The sequence below is a fragment of the Lynx canadensis genome, chromosome A2, assembly GCF_007474595.2.
Source record: "Lynx canadensis isolate LIC74 chromosome A2, mLynCan4.pri.v2, whole genome shotgun sequence".
Lineage (NCBI taxonomy): Eukaryota > Metazoa > Chordata > Mammalia > Carnivora > Felidae > Lynx > Lynx canadensis.
The window spans coordinates 43,544,592-43,567,476 of record NC_044304.2 but is presented as its reverse complement, the minus strand read 5'-3'; the positions used below and the strand labels follow the sequence as shown (position 1 = coordinate 43,567,476).

General features: G+C 34.7%; 1 pseudogene; it reads left to right on the top strand.

Annotated features, from left to right (window-relative positions):
* Nucleotides 1-22,885, top strand: part of LOC115508493 — a 607,545-nt pseudogene that overhangs the window by 214,386 nt on the left and 370,274 nt on the right.

The following is a 22,885-nucleotide window of genomic DNA, read 5'->3' as shown; positions in this document are numbered from 1 at the left end:
GCTCTTTCTCCCATAATCCACATTTTATCTTCCTTCTTGATGAGGACCAGGCTTTTTGTTCCCTAATCTATGACACACACAATTAACCAGAGATTTATGAATATTAGATGATGGGAAAATGCATCTGGGCTTTAAAATCAGCACTACCAAAGGGCCCAACTCTAAGAATCACCTGCATATCATGTTCTGTGTAAATGCTTCCCCCACTCCAAGAGCATGGAGGATACCACATCAATGATAGTTTTGAATCTGAAGAACACAGAACACACCCCCTTGAAATGGAGGACCCTCTGGAATGTGGACAATATCACTTAATTGGTAGATTTGGATTGTTAAAAAAATACCTTTCCCTAAAGCCACCAGAAATCTTTGTATTTTCTTTTTTCCTTCTTTCTTTCTTTTTCTTAAGATCACAATGGGACAAATGTTATTATGGAAAAGCAATAGAAAAACAGGTGGGGAGGGACTAGAGAAGATACAGTTCACCCTTAAACAACACAAGTTTGAAGTGCATGGGTTCGTGTATGGGTAGATTTTTTTCAAAAAATACATTATATTACTATAAATATATTTTCTCTTCCTTTGATTTCCTGAATAACATATTCTTTTCTCAAAATAACTTTCTTTTCTCTAGCTTACTTTATTGTAGGACTATAGATGTAATACACAGAACACACAAAATATGTGTTATTGTTTATGCTATCATTAAGGTTTCTAGTCAACAGTAGGCTATTAGTAATTAAATTTGGGGGAAGTCAAAAGTTACAGACAGGAGGGGGGTTGGTGCATCTAATTCTTGTGGTTTTCACAGGTCAACTGTATTTTGCAAATATTGAAATGTTTCGATTATAATATTCTTTGTATCAGTCAATTAAAGGGACATATTCTATGTTCATGATGTACTCCCAGGTGTTATGAAATCAGGGGAATTCTCAAGGATTCTGTGAATGAGAAAAGGTTTTAACACCTCAGTATTATGCCAGTAGTCTAAAAACTGAGGACAGCCTGTAGAAATTAATAATACTATTACCACTACTTACATATCTAGCCAGGTATCCATAATAGTATGTCATTAAATTATTAAAGAGGGGTGCCTGAGTGGCTCAGTCAGTTGAGCATCTGACTCTTGATTTCAGCTCAGGTCATGATCCCATGGTCGTGGGATGGAGCCCCACAATCAAGCGCACAGCCTGCTTGAGATCTCTCTCTCTCTTTCTGTCTCTTTCTCTGCCCCTCTCCCTCCGACTCTCTTTCTCTCTCTCTCTAAAAAAGGAAAAGTTACCAAGAGATGGGTCTTTATGGCATCAGTAACAATCTTAAGTAGAATTGCTAAAAATCTTAGACCTAAAACCAAATGGTTTACATAATCTGAAACCCTAATCTTAGAGTTTATATGTGTGAATACATCTATTTCAGAAAACCTGGGTTGCTTAGTAGATTCTCCTGCAACATTCTAAGAAGTTCTAATTGGAAGTTACTATTGGATAACACTCAGTTATAAAAATGATTTAAATACTTAACTGAATTTTAAGTAGAACACCAGGAGAGAAAAAGATTTAAGCAAATGGTTTCTTTTTGTCAAAAATACATAAACCCCTTGAAATAGTACCAGACAGACTCTTTAAAACATAAATCCCTGAAAGCAGCGATGACTATAAGTATGACTGGTTTGGGTATAAAATTGAAAAAGGACAATGTACATTAGCTATTAAATGGACATAATTTTTCCATCATGTAATAATAAAGCTATCACCCACTCTACCTATACACCTCTTAACATTAAAATTTACCTGAAATTGGAAAGATTATCTTATAGGATATTTTGTAGACAATGTCAATGCTTATGTAGACAGCAAATCTATACCTTATACTTGTGGATTCTTTGAATTGAAGGCAAAAGCCATCACTGAGGTATAAGCAATCTGTAGAACCTTAAAAAAATACTTTATTTTGTCTTATTTTCAGAAGAAGAGGATTAAAAGGTAGATTCTGCAAATATCACTGCAATCTTATGTAGAGAGCTATCCAGAAAAAATATTTTTAAAATATAGTTTAAATAATCTACTTCAAGGACATCCTTGGTCACTTCATTTCATTTCTATTTTCAACATTAAGGTATTTTTTTTTGTAGAATTTTCCCGATGTGATGAAAATGTATTGCTAGCTCAAATGAAGCTGAGAAGTCTCAAAAATGTTAATGAATAAATTCTCAACTTCTTGATCAGAAATAGTGTCCTACCGAAAAGACTAGTATGTGGCATTAAGTCCATAATTTATCAGTGAGAGAAAAGAAATAAAGATAAATAATCTCTGAATGGACCCAAAGAGGATGGAAGCAAATGATGTCAGATGACTTCTGAATGCATGAGAGATGAAAGAAATTGAATCCCATTATACGATTATTGCTAATGTACACAACTGAGAGGAAGAGAATAGCATAGGACAAAGATGGCTCAATGAAGAAGAATGATTTGAGGCAAACGCTGTTGAATTGAATTGGAAAGAACTAAACCAAACAATGTCATATATCTGCTGCTTAATAAATGAAAAGTGAATGAGAAAGAGCCATGTCAGAAGACAACTGCTGAGCAAATGTGAATCAAACCAAGATAAATAATGTTCAAGGATTGTTACTGAGACCAGCTGGGTGAGGTAAGATAGATGATACAAAATATCAATCTATAAATGAAGTAGTGACAAACAAAAATCAATGTTTCCACATGTAAAAATAAATAAAAAAGGGAGTATCCTGCAGTGGTATTTAGAGATACAATTACAAAAGTTATACTAATGGCTACTATTGACTATCTATTCCAAATGTATCTTCTATCCTTCTTCCTAACATATCCTTAGTTTGGTTCAATTAGCTTCTCACATCCAGCCAGCCTTTCTTAGCCAGATTGGGCAATAGAAGACCTAATTTCCAAAGACATCTGTAATATGTGATGAATTAATATCTCCCATTTATATACAATGGTACCAGCTATATCACCTTTTGGAAAATAGAGAAATTGTTCACTCAAATTAATTTCTGTATATGTCTCCCTCTGGATATAAATCAGGAAGTGTCTTTCTCCAGAAGCTATGGGAAGCCATCTTAAAACCCAAAAGACAGCAGCCTTACCATGAAGCCAATTGTTACCAGGGCAGAGATTACACAGAAACCATCATTAGACACTGAATTAACCAACCCTGTGACTTTCCTAGGCTTTTAATTTCCAATTATATATGTTTCTTATTACTTAGGGCAATCTAAATGTGTAAATTTTTTGTTATTTACAGTAGAAAGAATTCTAAACGGTATGCCCCTTTCCTGATGTAAAATTACTATCCACCATCACCCTCCAAAACACACACACACACACACACACACACACACACACACTGATAAGAAAAACTACCTCCATTTGAAAAACAATTTTTTTTTGCAACGCTTCTCTTTCAACTGCTTAACATTCTTTTAGTTGCTTAACATTAAGTCTCTTAATTTGGATTGATTCTTGAAAAGCCCACCAGTATAAATTGTGAAATCTAGTGCTCAGGTGTTTGGAGACAGACAAGACAAGTATTTAGAACCAATCAGCTTGTGATGAATATGGTCTAGGTCATCCTACACACTAGGACCATGTTGTTACATCCACTGGGAGCTAACCATCACCACTACCTTTTCAAGTTTTTTAATGAACAAAGACTTTAACTGAATGTTTATCTAATATACTTAAGGAGCCAAAATTATATAGAGAAAATGATTTCTGAGAGAAAAGTCTTCAGGATCTTATTTGTCTATATGTCATATGATGAACTATCTATTCACAAAAAAATCTCAAGCCAAAGCAATTTTGAGAAAGAACAAAACTGGAGATATCACAATCCCAGATTTCAAGATATACTACAAAGTTGTAGTAATCATAACAATGTGACACTGACACAAAAATAGACACATAAACAGAATACAGAGTCTAGAAACAAACCCACACTTACGTGATCAATTAATCTATGACAAAGGGGGCAAGAATATACAATGGGACAAAGACAATGTCTTCACTAAATGGTTCTGGGAAAACTGGACAGCTATATACAAAAGAATGAAACTGTTCCACCTTCTTACACCATACACACACACACACACACACACACACACACACACACACCTAAATGTGAGACATGAGACCATAAAACTCCTTGAAGAAATCATAGACAATAATTTCTATGACAATGGCCAGAGCAACACTTTTCTAGATATGTCTCTTCAGGCAAGAGAAAAAAAAAATAAAAAGTAAACTACTAGGACTAAACCAAAATGAAAAATCTTTGTCAAAGCCAAGAAAACTAGCAACAAAATAAAAGGCAACGTGGTACATGGGAAAAGGCATTTGCAAAGGCATATGAGATAAGGGGTTAATAAGCAAAGTATATAATGAATTCATACAACTCAACACCAAAAAATAATTTGATTAAAAATAGGCAGAGGATCTTAAAGGAATTTTTTCCAAAAAAGATGTACCAATGGCCAACAGACACATGAAAAGATGGTCAACATCACTAGTCACCAGGGAGTTCCAAATCAAAACAATGAAATAGCACCTCACACTTGTCAGATGGATGAAGGCATAGAGAAAAAGGAACCCTCATGCACTGTTGGTGGGCATTTATTTTTTTTTAAATTTTTTTTTCAACGTTTATTTATTTTTGGGACAGAGAGAGACAGAGCATGAATGGGGGAGGGGCAGAGAGAGAGGGAGACACAGAATCGGAAACAGGCTCCAGGCTCTGAGCCATCAGCCCAGAGCCTGACGCGGGGCTCGAACTCACGGACCGCAAGATGGTGACCCGGCTGAAGTCGGACGCTTAACCGACTGCGCCACCCAGGCGCCCCTGTTGGTGGGCATTTAAACTGGTGGGAATGTAAACAGTGTGGAATGTCTTCAAAAATTAAAAATAGAAATACCATATGATCCATTAATTCCACTACTGGGTATTTACCCAATGAAAATGAAAATGAAAACATTATTGCAGAAAGATAGATGCACCCTTATGTTTATAGCATCGTTATTTGCAATAACCAAGGTATGGAAGAAATCCAACTGTCTATCAGCAGATGAATGGATAAAGAAGATATGGTATGGGGAAGATATGGAATATTGGCCAGCCATAAAAAGGAGGAGATCTTGCCACTTGCAGCATGGATGGACCCAGAGGGTTTTACGCTAAGTAAAATAAGTCAGACACAGAAAGATAAATACCATATGATTTCACATATATGTAGAATCTAAAAAGTGAAATAAATGAATAAACCAACAAAAACCAGAAAGAGACCCATAAACACAAGGAACAAAAATGGGAAAAATGAGTGAAGGGGATTGAGAGATACAGGTTTCTAGCTAATGAATAATTGACAGGAATAAAAGGTACAGCATAGGACACATACTTAATGGTATTGTAATAGCATTGTATGGTGACAGATGGTAGCTACATTTCTGGTGAGCATAGCATAACATAGGGACTAGTCAAATTACCATGTTATGCACCTGAAACCAATGTAACATTGTCAAATGTGCTTCAATTACATATATATAATATATACATAATATATATAATATGTATATATATCATGTATACATCATATATAATATATAACATGTATGTATCATATATAATATATTTATGATATATATAACATATATATATCATATATATCATATATATATCATGAATATTTTCCATAAAAATTACTATAATTTCTGCATAGTTTTTCATTATGTGGAAATTTATTAACTAATCCTCTTTTATTGGACATTTAAATATTCATTTTTCCTATTTCTAATAGTACTTCTAGAAATATTTTTTTTTAGTTTTTATTCAAATTCCAGTTAGTTAACATACAGTGTGATATCAGTGTTCATCATAACTAGTGTCCTCAATAAATATTCTTACAGCTAAATCTATCTCACATAGTTCCACCTTTTCTGCTAAGGGATATATTCCTCATAAGTAGAATTGTTGGATGAAATGACATGTACTACAAATACACTTTTTTAAGCCTACAGAAAAAGGGGGGGGGTGGGAAATCTCAGCATAGGTTCAGTGAAGGAGTCTTGGAGAACACCAGTCCCTTCACAACCCTTACATTCAAAATCTAGGCATACTCTAGGAAGGTCCCGCTCTAAGTGCTCAGTCTGAGTCTTCTATTCCTCCCATTGTCTATTTTCTTCTTTGAAGGTCTCTTTCACTTACTGGGTTTGAATTCTCCAAGAAGATGACTCCTCATCTATGTCTGACCTCTTTCCTGAACTCAGTTAAATTATTCTCTTTCATTTTCTTTAACTATGCCAACATCTGATGCAGTTGATGACTTTAACTTTCCTTTTCTTTGGCATTAAGATGACACCTAAGGAACGCTTGTTTAGTTAGAGACAGAAGGTTTTGCATGAGGTCCCATTATCCTTGCAGTGTAATTTTCAAGAAATTTAACTAGAAGACTTCCAATCTATGACTCTTCCTCTGAGCTCCAGATTCATAATTCTAATGAGCTGGGTAAGATCAGAGAAGAAACTAACTTCCAGAGCCTCAATTTCTTCAAGTAACTTGACAACTTTACAAGTTGCCCCGGGTATCAAAAAGAACATGTAAATGTCATCTGAAAATTGTAAAGTTCTATTTAGAGTTATGTGATTATTGTAAAACACTTCTTTGAAGCTCTATTTCCTTTCTCATCTCTCATCACAGATTGGGTTCTTAGGGAGCACATGCTGAGTAGAGTTTGGAGTGTAGTATTTTTTCCACCATGAATCAATACCTGTGAAGGGAAGGAGAAAAAGCAGGATGGTGCCAAAGAATCTGAATTGCAATGCAGGCCTGCTTGACATAGTCTTGGCCAACCATGTGGGGGCCAAGGGGTTCTAGAATTATCTGTTGCAAATGCCTCCTGTACAGCCAAGATGGGAGATCTTTGCTTTGTCCAGTCACTGAGTGGGGGCTATATTTGGCATGTTGTTACCTTGTGTGGACCAGCTTTCTGAAGCTCAGGCAGATCTTGAAGAAGCTGACAGCTGGAGGGAGAATGTCTTCTCACTGCCTCTCCACAACAGGACACCTTCCATTGAGGAGGAGCTGAGGGACACATTTCCAAAATGTATCTCTTACATAAGTTTGCTGTATCTTCTAATTTCTCTGACATCCTTGATACAGGTCTCTGTAAGGATTCAGTCTGAGTCTTCTATTTCTCCCATTCTCTATTTTCTTCTTGAAGGTCTCTTTCACTTATTGCATTTGAATTCTCCAAGAAGATGACTCCTAATCTGTGTCTGACCTCTTTCCTGGGCTCTAGTCCACATTTTAATAGTATTGTAAATGTGTTGAATTTGATTCCATTCTAAAAATGAAATCTTTTTAATAATTCTTTCCTATCCATCTCTTTCCATTTCCATACTTATCATCTAAATTGGCACCAAATACTATAGTAAACAGGCCAAAGATCTTCTGACATCACATTCTTCTGCCTCCATCTATATTTCCCAACAAATTATTTGCTGGATTTCTGAGTAAATTTAGTTTTTTCATTCATAAGCTTGACTTAGATGACCTTTTGGATTGTGATCGAAAGCATCACATTCATAATTTTCCTACAAAAGTTCTCCAGTCTGATCCAGATACCATCAACTAGAAAACCCATAATTGACTACATTTGCATATTGGCTCTTGTGCCCCACCCTTTTTAGTAAGCTCTATGCCCAACATGGGGCTTGAACTCACAATCCCAAGATCAAGAGTCATATACCCTGCTAACTGAGCCACCAGGTACACCATAGCCCTTCTTGTTTTCTGAAGTGTCATTATGTTCTTCTCTTTTACATAACTTTTGGTCATTCATCATCTACCTTAAAAAAATGCATTTTGGTGAGCCTAATCTTTTACTCTTTCAATTGTGTATTATTCCTTAATCCTCTAAATTGTAATGACATTATTTTTACTATTCGCCTAAAAAAATGAAGAGTATTTTGATTATGAAATCAAACTGATATTTTAATAATTCTAAAAATTCTTATACACTAATTATGGACCACATATTATATAGGTCTCAATATTCTAAACTGGGGTGGGGGGAGTTGATGTACATGCACAGAGTACAATTTAGTGGGTAGAGAGACGATCAATCGTTGGATAAATAAATGTAATACTGTTATTAGGTCATTAGAATGGCACGTTCTTGGAACTCTGAATGTACATAAGAAGGAATTTGACATTATCAATAAGGCCAGACAAAGATTCCCTTAGAAATTAACTACTGAGCTGAAGTCTACCTAATAAATAGGAGTGAATTAGTTGAAAATGGTAGGATAGAACTGGCTAGAGAAAATCACATATGAAAAGATACTGTAAGGGGGGAAAGCATGGGAATTAAGAGGAATACACAAAATGTTGGTGTAAGAAAAGCAGCAAGGCAAGGGGACTAAGACATGAAATGAGTCTGCATATATAGGCAGGAGCCAGTACATGAAACACCGTGAAAGACAATGAAGGTTTTTCTTTGGTCTTCAACTAAGGGCACTAGGAAGCCATTGCGAAATTTTTAGTGGTGGTATAATAGTAGATTTTTCAGAGTTTAAGTGCAAATGAAACAAAACTCCACTCACATCATCTTTATCTCTGGTGTAGAGAACAGACTGATGGGGTGCAAAGAAAGACCTGAGTGAAATATTTAGAAAACCATGACCTTATATCTGGTAAGAGATAATGGTATCATGGCTTAGAGTGGAGGTAGTGGAAAGTGAGGGATGCAGATAGATTTATGTTTTATTTAGAAGGCAAAAGCTCCAACACTTGGTGTTCAGTTGGCTATGGAAGTTGAGGGAATGGAGATTTATGAAGGCAATGCTTCTGTGTCTGGATTGCCTACCTGAATGTTCCACTGGTATAGAGAACAAAAGAAAAAAAAAAGATCAGGATTACAAAGAAGATCAAGAGATAAGAATGAGATGCCTAAGTATGAGATGCCTTTAAGAACCACAATAAGAGAATTTAAACGAGGCAGAGGGAATTATTGTATGGAGCTCAGAAGAGAGATACAGCCTGGAGATATAAATTTAGGAGTTAAGTACAAGCAAAAACAAAATTTCAAATTCAACTCCATTCTTACTATAAAACAGTGCACAAATACGGCAAATGAATGTACTCCCTAAAAGTATGTTTTCCTTATGCTTGGACATATGGTCATGTAGCTAGTGTTATACTTTGCAGGCCCTCTTATATCTAAGTGTAACCATGTGAATAAATCCTCACAAACAGAATGTGACAGAATTGATGGGACCAACTTCTAGGTGGTTTATTTATTTAGTTAGTTAGTTAGTTAGTTTTTCTTCATAAAAATAACTCCCCTGATTTACCCTTCTCATTCAAGTGGCTGAAATTAGGTACAGTTGAGCCATCATCCCAGTGCTGATATCCCTAGAAATACTTTCTGTAGCAGAAACTGCTTACCTGCCTGATGCCACCACTGCTTTAGAGAAATAAACTTTTATCCTGTTGGATCCACTGCAATTTTGGGGTCTTTCTGTCACGTCGGTTTAGCGTTTACTTAAATTTTTAAGAGCTCAGCTATAATATAATGAACAAATATATTTGGAGAAATTTATAGGTACATGGAATTTTCAAGTGAATTTTTTAGCTTATGGCACCATGTAAGTAATTGTTTATATTTCTATCTAGTTCTGCAAGTTAGGTTTCATTATTCCTATTATATAGATAGTAAAATGAAATTCAAAGAGCTTCAGTAAATTGCCTAATTGAGCTGACAGGTGATCCAGGATTCAAGTACAAGCCCAACTTCAAAGACAACATTGTTTCTAAGACTTTCTGTTACTGGTTTATATGTCTAACTGTTCTAATACCTTGAACATCAGTACCTCATCTTTTATTTTTTATTTTCCTGGGGGCCTAACACGAGGCCTCACACATGGTTGGAACTCATTAAATATTCATTTATTTCCTTAGAATACAGGCCTAACAGTCCAACTAGAGAATTCACTTCCTTCCATAAAATTCAGTAGTGAGAATGAGCCCAAAGAGACTTAATTTTATTTCAGAGAATCCATATCCGACACTACATCACTGTATATTATAATCATGGTTTATTTGCAAAAGGAAGGCTCTGTTCTAATCTGTCTGAACTCTCAGCATTTTCCATTTTGCTCAGGCATGTAAATCAGCATGGAAGCAAACAAAAAACTTTCAATAACCTACATGGTTGTACCGTTGTATTATTTGTTCTGTTTTTATTTTAACCAGCTGGCCTCATTGCCAAAGAGCACATAAGCACTGAAATCAGCATTTCTCCAAACCACTCACTCAACAAAAATAATTAAATAAATGCTCCTCACCTTTGAAGAATAGTCATTTTCAAGAGCAAATCATTTACATACTTATTGTTAATACCCGACCACTGTGTTTATTGGAATTATTATAATTCCATATGGAATTACTGAAAACCTCTCAGTATTAGATTCTGCATGTTTAACCATCTTGACACTCCTTTTCTTTCATTAGTATTCCTTCAGGCTTGCAAATGGAGAAATAACGTAATGAAAACTTAGCCTAAATCAGATCCATATTCACACGGGCATACATGGACTGGGAAGTTCATTTTGGCTGAATGCACAAGCTCTCTGATTTGCTTCTTTATTAATGCTTTCCTTGTAATCATTAATATAGTTTTATTGCATCCTGGGAACAATGTGGGAGTTAAATACGGCCATTAAATAAATTGAAGCATGTGGTTCGGCTTCCCTGCTACTGTACAGATGGCAAGAAAAAACAGAGAAATAGATGTATAAATCACACATGTACAGTCATACCCACTTCTTTATGCCAATAACATGACTTATCAACAGTTCACAGTTGGATATTTAGGGGACTTTCTTCAATAGTGTACAGTGAATTAGCCCATCCTTTACACCCAATTACTAAAAACACTAACAAAAAGGTGTCCAGTAACAACACACACAGGAAACAAACGCTTGCCTATATTGTCTGAAAAATGATGTCGGCTGCCTTTGATATTCTGTAACTTTTCCATTTATACAAAAAAAAAAAACCAACTTAATCTGCTTTTCCAACTTATGCAGAGTGTCAAAAATTGCCTGATCAATTATGAGTAGTGTAAAAGAAACTGAATGCATTAACAGGTGGAAAGAGTAATTATAATCAATTGGTATCTTTAAATTCAAGTTGTAGGATGATAACTTGTTGGTCTTATACAAACACCCTCATTTTATCCTCTTAGGCTAAAGATAAACTCATAATCATATAGTATGATTACTAAGAAAAGTTAACAACAGAATTGAACTCAGTTCATTTTATCAATTAGATTAAGGCCACTTTCTTATGAAAAGATCCCAAGAGGCAACAGATTAACAGTTTAACTCTGGCAAGACATCCTGAAAACCCATAAACTTCATAAAATGTAGCATAATATTTGAGACTGCGTTTGCTCTTACATTTCCTTTCTACATACTATGCATCTTACTATTTCAATTATTTCAGTGATGGTTACATCCTCAAATATGACAAGGATCATATGTCCATCGTTATCTATTATGAATTCCAAAGGCTGTGCACATAATTGCTCAGACCTTAAGTAAATGCAAAAAAGAGAGATGCCTTAAGAACAAGGATCAATTAGGGGTGCATTTTTCAGTATACACTGGATTTTGGGACCATAAATAGGAAACTATTTAGTTCAAACAGTGAAGGGAGAGACAACTCCATTAGGAAGGGAAAACTTTTAGATTAAATGTGTTTAAAAGAGAAGGTCTTCCCTCTCCCTTGATGGAGGAAATGACAAAATGTAACCACAAAGTGCATGAAAAGTAAAGCAGAGAACGAAAAAAAATGTTTTTTCTCTTCTTGCACATCATGCCCTTCTGAAACATAAGAAGGAGAAAGGGAGAGAGAATGAGGAAGAAAAAGAATGCAAGCTGATGAGATTATAGAATAAACACTAAACCAAATTGTTGTTTAGCAAAGAAAGTATTCATACTTATGTGTGCTGGCTTGATATAAATGCAGATGTATTATGAAAATAAACTTTAAAATGTCTACTTGAGGGGCCTCATATAATTTTAACAAATGCATTTCCATGATTTATATTTAATATACACAGATTAATCTACCCTATCCACATACTTAAGAAATGGAATGGTAAGAGATAGGTACCTCTGGCCAATTTTTTTTCTAGCATATTTCCACCTTTCGCTTTGGGTGAGATAGTTGTAAAATGAGAGTTTGAACAGCAAAATTGTTGTAAAAATCTGTGCCCATAGTTGCAACAGGAAATATATACATTTATGTATTTAATTTGTCCCTATATGTATGGATGCATATGATATATATCCGATATATAAATAATATGATCCTATTCTAATAAAAAGAGCTTACCCTCATTTACTGTTGATTCTAGTTGTCTTACCTAAAACCAGAAGGATAGGCAATAGGTTTAAATTAAGAACAGTTAAGCAGGACTGGGTAGATAAGAAATATATGTGGCATTTATAAATTCTGTTTTGAGATACACTTTTCTGAAATCAGAAAATATTTTGTTGACTTTCCTTATCTGTTTCATGACCACTGCTTATCCTGATTCTTATCTGCAAGAGTATTTAGATGAACCACACAATGGCTATCTAGCTATTTTTCATTTATTTTGGCCACTGTAAGTCCAACTGGGAAAGTTGCATGCAATAGAAAGAACCCTGGATTTAGAATCAGACCATCTGGAAATAAAAATCCAACTGGAGCAATTACTAGCTGTGTGATTTTTCAAGTTATTTAAAATATCAGAGCTTCGGTTTTCCTTATATAAAATGGCAATACTCTCTACATCTTCATACTATTGTTAGGATTCTCTGAGAAATTTTTTTTTAAAAAGCTTTTTTTTTTTTTTACACAGATGATGTTGAATAAGTATCTACTGACCAAATAAATAACTACTTAAAAAAGATGTTGAGTTTTAATTGTTTAGTTAAATGTTTCCATTTATCAAAGTGCTGGACCGCTTTTCATACTGTGATCCTGGTGTTTCTTGTGAAGATGCAATGTGGTATGTTCTCTTACGCTTTCTTTGGGCGTCTGCACTGAACTAAGTGTAGTGTTGGGTACACTGTCCGCTTCATGCCTTTGTATTCTGATAATTCTGCAATCACCTAACATAGGAAGTTCATCGGGTTGCTTTTCTTCTTTGCCCGTCTCCCTCGTTGGCAAATTACTTGTGACTTTCCCTTTTTATTAAGAATCTTAAATCAGATGCATGATACCCTATTGTTCTATACTAGGCCTTCAGGAGGGCTGCTGTCCAGAGTCTAAATGAAGATTGAACAAGTAAACAAACGTTACTGAGAACTTCACATTTAAAACCACTCTTAGAAACAGTAGCAGAAATGCTTTGGCGACATGATTTATTTTTATTTTTTTAATTTTTTCAATGTTTTATTTATTTTTGAGACAGCGAGAGACATAGCATGAGCAGGGGGGGGCAGAGAGAGGGGGAGACACAGAATCTGAAGCAAGCTCCAGGCTCTGAGCTGTTAGCACAGAGCCTGATGCGGGGCTCGAACTCACAGAATGTGAGATCATGACCTGAGACGAAGTCGGACGCTCAACCAACTTAGCCACCCAGGCGTCCCAACACGTTTATAACAAAAACAATGTTGGAATAAAAGTAGAAAACAAAACTTTAACATCAAAAGTCCCCCTTGTGATAAACTGGGTACAAGCAAAACCTAAAGAGAATACAAAATCAAAATTTTTTTAAAAAGAAAAGAAAGAAAACAGAAATAAAAGAAAATTTGAAACTACTTAATAGCAAATGGCTTTTTAGAAATGGTGCTCTCTTAGGATATGTTTATGTGCATTCTCTGCCAAACTTCAAAAGCACAGCATACTTTTTTCATGCTTTTGAAGTCAGATCAGTGTTCAGGAATGGTTAGAGTGTGGCCAGAAGCAAAACTGACACTTTGTTGTTGTTTGGGGGGGAAAAAAAAGTGCAGAAGGCCACAAAGGTACATCCCATTAAAGTAGCTGGGGAATTTCTCTAAATGAAGAATTTTGTAGAGGTCCTTTAGGCCCCACTCTACTGAAGCAAAAGACATAAGCAATTAAAAATGACACCTTGACTATAGTCAGAGATGCTAAGGATACAATTTTAAATTATTCAAACAAAGTATATGTGCATCAAAATTATACTTGGTTAGTAACAGTCCTGATGAAACCTCTTCCTACAATATCCTTAAAGTTTGTTTTATTCAAACAAAGTATATGTGCATCAAAATTATACTTGGTTAGTAACAGTCCTGATGAAACCTCTTCCTACAATATCCTTAAAGTTTCTAGAAAAGATGCATACAAACATCATGGAAATGGTGTGATGGTTTTCCTACACAAATTCCCAGAAGAACTCAGGGCCCATGGAATTTAATAAGAAATTAAAAAAAAAAATCAAAGGTGAGTCCCCTGAAATCCTTATCCAGACACAGAGCAACTTTGAGGGAAGATTTCTGGATTTGGCTTATTCATGCAACCATTTTGAAAACCTACTATGTGCCAGGCACTTCCTGGGCAGTGGAACAAAACAGATGATTTCCTGGCTCTGAGGGTTTACATTCTGGAGAAGGGTGGCCGAAAATACACTGATCTTGCATCAGTTCTTTGAGCGAATATGGAACAAAATAAACAGATACAGCTGTTCCCTTGAGAGTCATTTAACGTAATTCCCTAACTATTGTCCCAGAATCCACTTTACTCTATGGTCACTGATTCTTCACTTAAGACGTCTAGCATTTGTCCGTGAAACAATGTCCCTATTCTGGGAGCTGTGCTCTGCGGAGCCTGCCATGCAGGGATCCTCTATTCTCTTTTGTTGACCAAAATCCTATTCTTTGGGTTTCAAATTATTTGTTTTCCAGTTATTAATAAAACACGCATGTCTTCTGAAACCACTGTCCAGTCAGCATGTACAACATTCTTTTAATGGAGAGTGGAGAGGGAAGAAACTGGAGAGAGAAAGGGACAAGCTTGTATGTCCCATTTACCCTCCTATACACATAGATTATTGATTTTTATTGTCTAAAGTCTCAATAAAAAGTTTTAAAAAAATCCCTAAAAATGTATTTATTTTATAGTCAGAAAAATTTAAACTGTTGAATATTTTAATAAGTATTTTAAATTTCATGTAAATGTCATAGACATTTGTTCTTAATTCCAAAAGTAAAGAAAAGGAGAAACAGTGGGTATGTATGTCCTCTTATTAGTCTTCCCAACAACTAACAATTGTAAAATACTTGAAACAAAAAATTATGGCCATGCAAAAATGTAAGGTCATTTGATCTGTATATTAATAGATATAACTATTAAATAAATACATGGCACAATATTAGCCTTGCTAATAGTAAAAAATGCAAAATAAAACAAAATTGCACTGTATAGCTTGAATAGCCTGTAATGTTTAACTTGACTATTCTTACTTGTGAGGTTGATAAAATCACATACTGTTGACTAGAAATGCAGTTGAAGCTAACACTTTGAGAAAACACAATCATTCAAATGTTTATTCCTTTGATACTATAAAAATATTTTCAATTTGTTTCTAAAATAAGTATTTTAAAAAGAAAAATAAAAAACAATTCGATGTATACAGACACTGCTATGTTTGTAAGAAGAAAAATCTATACAACTTAAATATTTAACAGGAAAATGGCTAAGTAAAATTTTCATGGTATTTAATTTCAAGAGATAACAGGCAGCTATTAAAAGAATAACTATAGAGATTACGGAGTAACATGGAAATTTTCTATAATAAATTACAGTCAAAATTAACTATATACATATGTATACACATGCATGCATGCGCTCATATACGGAAATTTTAGGGGAACATGATGCATAAAAATAGACTAAAGGGTAGACATGTGAAAATATTTAACTTTCAACAGGATGTAAATATGGGTGATTTCTCATTCTATTCTTGTCTGTTATTCCTGTTGCTATATCATCATCATGTTTGTATAATTATACTTTGTTAAAGTGACAGAACAAATGCCAATTTATTCTAGCTTTGGGGCCTGTTTATTCTCTCTCTTGGAATCCTCACCTCTCAAATATCCTCATGGCTTTTTCATTCATCTTCTTCGGGTCTTCATAGAAATGTCACCTTCATAGTGAGGACTATCCTGGCTGTCCTGTTTTAAAATTGCATATCTTGCTACCTGCCAAATGTTCTTACTTCTATTTCCCTTTTTAAAGTTTCTCCTTAACACTTATCGCTGTGTAACTTAATATCTCTTTTACCCGTTTATCTGGTTTATTTTCGGTCTTCAACACAAGAGTGTGAGATAAAGTCTGTACTTCTTAACCAGGAAAACAGGGCCCTTCATGATCTTATCTCAGTCTGCTTTTCCAGATGCACCTGTCTCTAAAACCCTTCTTATATCCTTCATTTCTATCACATATTTTTGGAAATCTTCAAAAAAATAAGAAGCATTGAAGAGAATCTATGGACAGATAGAATACATATAATAAGATGTTAACTGCTGAATCTACTTGGTAAATATGCATTCATCATTCTTTTTTTTTTTTCATCGGCTTTGCAGTTTTGAAATTTTTCACATAAAATGCTGGGGAAAATCCCATGAAAGAAATGTCATATAGGGAGCTTATTTTGAACTGACTTGAACAAACTAACTGCAACAGTATTATTGTAGCCAACCAGGAAATATGAACACTGATGGGAAATTAGCTGATAGTAAGGAAATAATGCTATCAGCTTTTTATTTTTTATTTTTTTAAACATTTACTTTGAGAGAGAGAGCATGCATAGGGGAGAGGCAGAGAGGGAAGGAGAGACAGAGATTCCCAAGCAGGCCCCATGCTGCCAGTTGGAGCCCAAAGCTGGGCTCAAACCAACGAACTTGAGATTCTGACCTGAGTCGAAATCAAGAGTCAGATGCTCATCTGACTGGGTTACTCAGGCATCGCATTATTAGCCTCTTAAAGCATCATCATTTAATAGTTCTTGTGATTATCTTTTAAAAGAACTCATCTCTTAGACAAACATATTGAAATGTTTAGTGGATAAAATGCTATTGTGTCTAGGATAAGATTGAGGATAGCATAGAGGTAAAAAATAAAAAGAGAGTTTGCTATACATTAATAACTGATGGAGCTGGTACCTTGGGGTTTACTTTGCTATTCTTTCTATTTTTGTGTTCATTTGAAAGTTTCCATAATAAAAAAAAATTAGGGGCTCCTGGGTGGCTCAGTGAGTTAAGCATCAGACTCTGGATCTCAGCTTAGGTCATGATCTCATGGTTTGTGAGATTGTGTCCTGCACTGGGTTCTGTGCTGACAGTATGGAGCCTGCTTGGGATTCTCTCTTTCCCTTTCTCTCTGCTCCTGCCCCACTTGTGTACTCATGAGCTAGCTCGCTGTCTCTCTCTCTCTCTCTCTCTCTCTCTCTCTCTCTCTCAAAAATAAATAATCTTAACAAATTTAAACAACACTCTTTTCTCCTTTATCATACCACATGGAATCATTTAATTCTACCTCTTTTGCTGGACCATAGTACAACAATAATTTTATCTCCAATTCCTAGCATAGTATTTGCGACTATGGTAGAGGCTCAATGAATAGCCATCAATTATTGAATTGAAAGTGTCAATAGTAGTATAGTGTTATAAATATTAAGTAAAGTTCTAGCAAAGCTACTTTAAAACTTTTCATTCTTCTCTCACTAAGTAATACAGATGGAAGTCACTTTGCTGATTAAGACTACTAATAATCCTCAGAACTGTATGTGACTCTAATAGTATGTTAAGAAAAATTATACTAAGAATCTTGTCCACTACTTTTCCCAATGATCCTCACTTTCTTTCACTTCTTACCTACTGTCTAGCTTTCACAACATATCTTTACAAAGAATCAACTAAGTGATTCTCTATACTTCTCTTGATAAAACTCAATTTTTTCCTCATGTTTTTCTTTTCTTCCCATCTCCTAGATAAGCAGGTATACACTATGAGCTGCACTGGGAAAGTCAGAGCTAAGAGAACTGCAGACTCCTTCCCTCTCAAGAAGCAAATCAACAACCATTCCTCTACTTCCTGGATTTTAAACAGGTGTCAGAGTTCATGGGACAAAAATTATCTTGACTCTCAGAAAATTGCTTCCTGATATAGAGTTGCTGCTACACACACACACACACACACACACACACACACACACACACACACTCACACACACGAATAGAGTGTCTTTGTAATGCATTTGATTCTATACTCTCTGAGTTTTGCTATTCCTTCTGCTCAGTACGTAACTGAAGCTTTCAAAGGAACCATGCCTGAGGAGCTCTAGGAAAGCAAATATAAAGCAAATTATGCAACTGTGTCATCACTAATGCTATTGCATAGACAAATTACATTAGTAAGCCTTAAGGGACAGTTGTTGATGTGTACACTTGGTTGACAGAAGATACCCATTTTTTTTCCAGAACCGAGGACAGTGCATAAACCTCTCCTTAAGCATATGCAGTTACAATGGAAAATGCTAACAATAATGTTTTTAGAAAAAATAAAGTTGCTTAAATCCCTGTGTAACAAACAAATTTACAACATGTAACATTTCCTGCAAAATATGTTATTTCACTTTTAATTCCACATTTCACTATTTGCCTCAGATGTGTAGTTTTCTAAGACATACAACTTCAGTTCCTCAGAGTAAATCAGGAATTAACTTTATAGTGCTGAAAACTAGAAATTATAGAACCAGATGATTCATGAAAAATAAGTGGTGGGCGTCAGTACAAAACCTTTATGACCTTCCTTACATTCATAGGAATGCTTCTGAAATGAGTTCTACTCTGAAGACCTTTATAAATCTCTAGTGAACAAACAATTGGGATTTTTATTTGGTTGCTGGCACATTTTAGAGACTTATGGAATGAAGTGTGTTGTCTGTTTTCTCAACTGAGCAATTCATAAAAATGTTCCTTTTATTACCTCCCCTTCAAAAAAAAATAATAAAACCCTCAGAGAGAAGAACTTTATATTTTTTGTAAATTATAACTGGGAAAAAATTATCTCTGTCCTGGAATAGCAATATTTAACATCTAGAGAATACATATTATATGATGTTATACTTTCCTTATTCCACAAACAGAACTGGTCATATATCTATCTAGTCCCCCAAATTCATCACTGAATCTTTTCAAATGACCAAATGTTTGAATAAAGAAAATATCAACATGACTGATTAAATTTTGATTTGTAATTAATGTTTGATATTTTATAAATGTAACTATATTTGATCCTGTCCTATTATATATTCACTATGTACATATATATGCAAAGACAAATTCTTATACGTAGATTAAATGCAATTCAGAAAAAAAAATCAGTGTTTTACAAAAAGAAAGCCATTTAGTATTTATTGAATTTATTATAACAATCAAGATCATAAAAAAATTATTAATGGAAGGAAGAAACTTTGTCATCATATGTATTTGGGAGGAGGAAGAAAATTATACACTGAATTTCATACGTTTAAAAACAAGATGAACTGTTCATGACACGTTTCTAAACTTGGGAATATGACCATGTTAATTTTGAAGTTGCATGCAGTTGATTTAATAATTTTTTTTGGAGGGCAGGGAGAATATATGATTTTATGTTCTATTGTCCCCTGTATTATTTATTCTACAACCTTAAAACACTTTGAAACCATGGATAAATAGATACTCATTTATTCATTAGTTGGTCAAAAAAGAAAAAAATAATAATTCACACAGATCAGGTTGTAGTGTTTCAGGCTTTAAATCTATAAGGAGTACATGTAGAAGATTGTAATCACTAGAGTGGTATTCTCATCTGGAACCTTCTGTGACACTGGGTTGAACAAATCTTAACCTTATCCAAGAAAAATTCAAAGGCACAAGTCCAGTTTGTGACTTTCCTGTCCTAATTTCAAGCTGACCTAAAGATTCAATTTTCCTTTGATCTATAGAAGGTAGAAAGTTTAGATCATGTTTGAAGGAAATCAAAATCTGAAAAGAAGGCAAGGAATGTGGCATTGCAGAACACACAAAAAAATGGACAGTATTACTCTCTAATATCTATGAAGTAGTAAATATTATTTAAAATATTATTTAAGAGGAACAACTATTATTTTTTTTAAAAAAACTCCCGCTTTAGGTTTATGTGTGTATATAAGCTATGATATTGATATTGCCACCTAAGAGCAATTTGTAACTATAGGTCTTTCAATACATGGAATTGTTTAATTTCTGTCTTGAATTGTACTGACAGAATTCTTTCTAAACTTAAAAAAATTTTTTAATGTTTATTTTGAGTGAGGCAGAGACAGAGAAAGAGAGGGGGGGTGGCAAACAGGAGAGGCACAGAGAGACAGAGAATCCCAAGCAGCAGAGAGCCTGACACAGGGCTTGAACTCAAGATTGAACCACAGGGCTGGAACCACAAAATCATGACCTGAGCTGAAATGAAGAGTTGGACGCTTAACTGACTGAGCCACCCAGGCAGCCCTAAACTTAAAAACATTTTAAAGAAGCTTGCAATTGCAAAAGAAAAACGTAGCCTAACCATTTACACTAATAGTTACTTTGCCTTTTGTCTGAGGAGACTTATTTTTATTAATCTTTTTCTATTTTTAAAAGGTTTTGTTTTAATGTTTATTTTTGAGAGACAGAGAGAGAGCATGAACAGGGGAGGGGCAGAGAGAGAGGGAGACAGAGAATCTGAAGCAGGCCTGTGCTGTCAGTGCAAAGTCCAACACGGGGCTCAAACCCACTAACCATGATTTGATGACCTGAGCTGAAGTTGGATGCTCAACCAACTGAGCCACCCAGGCACCCCTGAGGAGACTTATTTTCAAAACTAGAGAAAATGTTAACAGGTCAAATTATATGAGAGAAAGATGGAGGGGTGAGGGAGGGAGGAGAGAGGGAGAGAGAGACAGAGGCACAGGCAGAGGCAGAGGCACAGAGAAGTAGAGGAAAATGCTAAAGAGAAGTACAGCATGTCTGAAGGAAATGGTGTTTCATCATTTGTGATTTGATATCATACTTTGCAATGCCTTTCCATCTCCAAGGGACCATGGCTTTCTGAATTCGTGATGGCACCATTAAACAGCTGTGCAACGCTCATTCTGAAACAAAAATGCTCAAGCAGGAACACTGGAATTAACTGTGGAGAATACAAATTAGCTAACAGATTTATTCCTCATTCTGACATAAGAAACAAATATTGATGGCTTCCTGTGGTGTAATACATCCTTATTCATTGCTTCACAACTCACTCATAGCTCCTTCATTTTCTCCTCAATGCTTCTAAATGGGTGATTCATCCTATACTTCTCGAAATATTAGTCTGTTTACAGTCTTCAGATAGCTAACAGATTTTATATCATTAAAGGAGCTCTGTGATGGCTTTCACTGTAGATTGTTGCTCTCTTTCAATTTATTTGCTTTTTTTCTTTTGAAAGTTTTTTAAAAAGAGAGGAAAATAAATGGCATCTTTTATTTAGCAATAATATTTTGATTGTACATTATGGTATGATCTTTTTAATAAATTTTAGTTTTCCAAATACATCTTGCATGGCTAAAGTATAAACTATTCAAAGTAAAAATCCATAACAAAAATGTGTATATTTTCCTTTTTTATGTAATATCATAATCCTCCTGCAATTGTATAGTCAATTTGAATGGAACAGCTCTGTCCACCTTTCCATTTAGAGTAATGCTGAGATAGAGAAAATGTCCCTATTTTTCTTAGGATTTTTTTTTTAAGTATGAATGAAGTTTTCACATTTCTACATCATGGAAATGAGTTGGCACTAGAAATACGTACTATACTGTCCATCCCTGAATATTTCATATTTTGTTTAAGTTAGAACAGCTCTCTTAAACATGGGTAGGCACACCATAAAGGGATAAGAGGACACAAAAGAGGGAAAAAGTAACTTATCCCAAATTATGGAATATATCACATTAAGCAGTAACACAAGCCTTAGAGTTTACTCATATAAATTCTGAGAGGCATATATTATCTGTGCTTTAGAAAGCTAAACACAGGCACCTTGGAATGGAAAACCCGACACTCATACCCTTCATATTCATTTGCTCATTGGTTGAACATGGACCAAAGTCACTGATTCCTAGGAAATTTTTATCCCTTACAGATTGCACACTAGGAATCACTGGCAAATATGCCCATTAATGATAATGGACATTCAACATAAATAACTGCATTCATAATTTATCCCTTAGTGTTTACACAATTGTATAGTCAAAAAATCTCATTCTACAGTGTTACTGGGTCTAAATTATTATTAAAATGTATTCTGCTTTGGAAAAGATGACAAGATTAGAGCTAACACAGTAAAGGGTATGTCAGTCACAATTTGGTTGGAACTAATAAAGTTCCTACAGATATATAATCAAGAACTATATAAAGTATTGCATTTGCTTTCAATTCAATATTCTTCTCACTGTAATGCCAGTATTTCAGTTTGATGATGCAGGAACATTCCACTGAGCTCAGTAAATTTAGATGTTACATTGGAGTGACATATATTATTAAGTGTTCAATGATAACAAGACACAAAAAGGAACCAACTACAGATTTTCAGAAGGAAGTTATCAATATGTATGAATCCAAATAGCTATACATCCAATGTCATTTATGCTAAGGAATAACAGTAAGTAATAAGATAATTGATTAAATATTCATATTTATGTAGGTAATGGTTTTGTAAGAATATAAATGTGGCACCTGAAATGATTTGCTACCAAATATCCAAAGACAACATTAAGGGGACAGTTATGCTC